A 4333-nucleotide genomic window follows, 5' to 3' on the forward strand; every position below is an offset into this window, starting at 1 on the left:
TGTATGTATGTATGTATGTATGTATGTATGTATGTATGTATGTATGTATGTATCGATGATCTATCTATTGATTTCTCTATCTTCCTATCTACTTTCCTACCTATATATCAATCTATCTGTCTGTCACCTTTCCATTTCCTATCTACACATAGGATCTCATGTAGCCCACTCATCAGTAGTGGAGGATGCCCTTAAATTCCTGATCTTCTTGCTTCTACATTTATCTAAGTGACTATTCAGTACTCAGTCCTAAATGGGACTTCTATGGCACTTCTCACATTCCCAAGGCTGAGAGAATATGATAAAAGAAGGGGTGGAAAAGAATTTAAGAGGCTGAGGATTGACAGGAGTGCTGGGAAATGCTTCTTTCTGGCCATTGTACTCAAACTCACTGAGGGTAACCCTTCCAGATCTTTCTGTGTTAGTTGCTTGGTGTCAAACAGCCCAGGTAATAATATGCTGAACCTTTGACCTCCTTGCTATAAAAAACACAAACAAATACAACACAAACACAAATACAAACAAAAAACAAAACAAATCCAACCACAAGCAAACAAAAACAAAAAAGCCCCACCCAAACACAACCCTGTTGAGCTAGCAAAAGTGGGTTTTACCACTCTTCACACCTGGCTTTCAGATCAGTTTGGTTACTGGAGGAAAGGCTTTTTGCTGAGTAAAATGCTAAAATGGGGACCCAAAGGAGATTAAAAAGGGTCTTTAGAAATGTGAAAGGCTCCATGTCCTCCTTAATCTCCACACCCATGTGAAGCAGTTTAAGCAGGAGTAATGGACTAAAGGGACAACAGCCAGGGAATTTGTAGAATCTGACAGGTTTATCAACTTGTGTTTTCCTACAAACTGGAACTTGGAATGCTTTCTGCTCACTGCTGTCTGTTCGCTGTTAAGATGTATTTGTCGTTAATAACCACTATGTTTTGAAGGAAGTAAAGTATTGTGCAAGAGAAATAAAGTTGCTTTGCTCTTGCCCTAGGCTCTGTCTTTCTAGTCCTCCTGACTGCTACTTCTGTTCACAGTTTCTGGAAGGTATTTTTCTGGGACTATTTTACCTGTATAATATTTTATGTATATATAATCATATATTTGAATATTTGTTTCCTTTTTGCAGCAGGCTCTCATATAGCACAGGCTAGCCTGTAACCTGCTCCTATCTCTCAAGAGCTGGGATTACAGGCATGTGCTACCATGCCAAGCTATACATGAATTTTTATTCTTAAGAAGGGAGGATGGGATTGAGAAATGTCTTAGCAGTTGAGAGCACTTGCTCTTCTTGCAGAAGATGTGGGTTTGGTTCCCAGCACAAAGATAGCAACTAACAACCATCTATAACTCCAGTTTCAGGGACTCCACTATCTTCTTTTGACCTCCAAGGGAACCAGGCATACCCATGGTACACAGAGATGCATTTGAGATAAATGTTTCTGCAATAAGAGAAATCTAAAATACAAAAATGAGTAGGATCAGGCATGGTGGTATATGCCTTTAACTCCAACAGAGTTGAATAGATCTCTATTTGAATAGTTTGAGGCCAGTCTGGTCTACATAGTTCAAATATACAAAATGAAAAATCCAAAAGATTGGCATCATAGTTTGAGAGAGAAAGGAAGAGGGAGGGATGGGGTCATGAGGGAGAGGTAGATGGAGAAGAGAGGGAGACTTTGTCTTCTCCATGGGAGCTTCCTTATTTTGTTACCCAATGCCAGGTGGCCAGTGTTGAAATCAGTTACATGCAACACTGAACAATTCAGCAGGCTGATTCTGTATATTTGTGCACACACAGGCACGCACACACACACTATTACACAGGAGAAGGCTAGGATTTGGGGAGGGTGTTGTGTGAGGAGTGCATAGGGCATAAGAGGATTGGAAGGAAGAAAGGGGAATGGAGGGAAATGATATAATCTTAATTTTGTTAATAATGATGCCAGGTGTGGTGGTGGATACCTAAATCCAGAACTTTGAGGGCCAACCCGATGTACACAGTGAGTTTCAGTTCATCTAGGGCTACCTGAATGAGACCCTGTCTCAAAAAAGCAAAAATATAAACAAACAACAAACAAACAAAAAGGTAAACAAAGCGTGGTAGGCCTTGTTCATAGGATATGTTTAAGGTGTGGAGGCAAATAAATACATTTAGTCCTGAAAGCCTACATACAAGAAACATTATACAGACTGAACATACTTAGGAATACATGTTTATCCATATAAGTATAGGCATGCAATAGCAGTGAAAAGAGAGGCCATGAATTCAAAGGAGAGGGTTACATGGGAGGCTTTGGAGGGAGGAAAGGGAAGGAAGAAATCTTGTAATTAATTATATTATAGTCTCAAAAAAAAAAAAAAAAAAGGTGTAGGCAAGACAATCATGAATTCAAGGCCAGCCTGAGCTTCATATTTAGGGGCTGAAGAGAAGGCTCCGCCAATGAGAATACCGAAGTTCCTTTCTTTGTTGCCTCACAACATCTGTAACTCTAGTCCCAGGTGATCTGCCCCTCTGTCCTGACTTCCTTGGGCACCACACATACATGTAGTTTACAGATATACATACACGCAAATGACCCATACACATTTAGAAAAAAAATGTCCAAAGTTAGTACCATTGCCTGATTTGGTGTCACTGTTTACACGTATCGTAAAGTGCTGTGGATCTCTATCAAGATCTCAGCAATTAGCGCAGATTCAACGCGTGAATGGACAGATATCCTTGCTCAGCCTAATATAGGGAACTACCAATCCCAGTGTGCTGTGCGCGAACTTTGCTGCCTGGCTGACGCCAGGGGGGCGTGGCAACCAAGGGCGGGGTCGCGCTGCAGGGCGTTGGCCCAGCCTTTGGGACTAGGCTGAGGTATCTCACTCCTTGAGTCAAGGGCCACATGATAGCGCCTTATGATGGCGCAGGCGAAGATGGCAGAGGAGAGCCTGGAGAAGGCTGCAGAGCATCAGCATATCCTGAGGGAAATCGAGAGCACAGAGATGGCCTTCATAGGTCCCACACTAAGGTACTGGGGGGGGGGGGGGGGGGCCGGGTCGGCTGGCACAGTCAGAGCTGGCAAAGGCTCTTGGCTTGGGGAAAGCCTCGGGTCTCCTGCATCTTGGGCGAGGCCCTAATGGGCCTCTGATTTCTCTGGTCAGCAGCTCTTCAGTCGGGAGCGGGAACTGGCTCTGCCCAGGATGGAAGAGCCGATCACAGCTCCTCTGCAAGAGTCCTGGTTATCTTGGTCCTAGGAAAGTATCCTTCCACCCCTCTTCCCCTGAGATCCTAGTTCATGAGGACGATCTGGCCCAGGTGTAGCCTGCGGACCTTGCTACCACCTGGACTTGCTCATTCCCAGAGCTTCCACCAGCATTGCCTGTGGAGGTGTCAGAAAGTACCAGGCCTTTCTCAGCTCAGTTACATTGCACTTGTTACACAGAGCACAAGGCATTGTGAGAACTGATGTCCAAATACATCTATGGAAGCCATTGAGCAGTCGTACCGCTGGGGGACAGTTACTGTTCCCCTGTATCATTGGAGGCCCTGGTAGGGGATGACTTGTCCAAGGTCGCAGAGGAAGGGAAATGGGTTTCTAGTTCCCAGCTCAGGCTCCCTGTACTTCTCTCTTTTTTTGTGGCGCTGGAGATGGAGCACTCTTGCCGAGTGCCAGGCAAACCCTCTTCAGTTGAACTGTGCCCAGCCTACAGATGGGGAGTACCATCTGCTGCACTTCCTGTTGAAAGTTCCTCACCAAACCCAGTTTTGCTCTCCTCCAACCCCACCAGTTTCCTGGTGTCCTAGAACTAGTCCCTCCTGGTCCTTTCCTGTGGTCCTTTCTGGTCTCCGTTCATTCCACGTGTTGACAGTTACCTTACCCCTCCTTGTACAATATTGGATCTGTGCTTCTTCCTCCAGAACTCATGACTGATCCTTGCTTCCATTTTCATGGGGAGGGTTGTCCCAGTAAAGAGTGATGGAAGATTGGGGACTTTTACTTTTAGCTTCACTTGCATAGCTTTCTTTCTAGGCATCATTGTTGGTGCCAAACAAGTTTTCTCAGTGTCCTTCCTAGAAAGAACTGTTCTTAGTTTGTCTTAGTCTACTCCCTGCAACTTTTTTCTTTTTCTTTTTTCTTTTTTTCTAGTGCTAAGGATTGAACACAAGGTCTTTGGGTTCAATGCCACACAAGGCTATTTCACTCAAATGAAACCTAGGCCCCATCACTCCCAAGGTGATTTTTTAGCACCCTTTTTGTATTTCAGTCATTTCACTCTCCTCTTTTTATCATGATCATGACCATGGTCATGCTCCCGTCATTTCTTATTTTCTTGTGTTGTGAAA

The sequence above is a fragment of the Psammomys obesus genome, unplaced genomic scaffold, assembly GCF_907164565.1.
Source record: "Psammomys obesus unplaced genomic scaffold, mPsaObe1.curated_primary_1811, whole genome shotgun sequence".
NCBI lineage: Eukaryota > Metazoa > Chordata > Mammalia > Rodentia > Muridae > Psammomys > Psammomys obesus.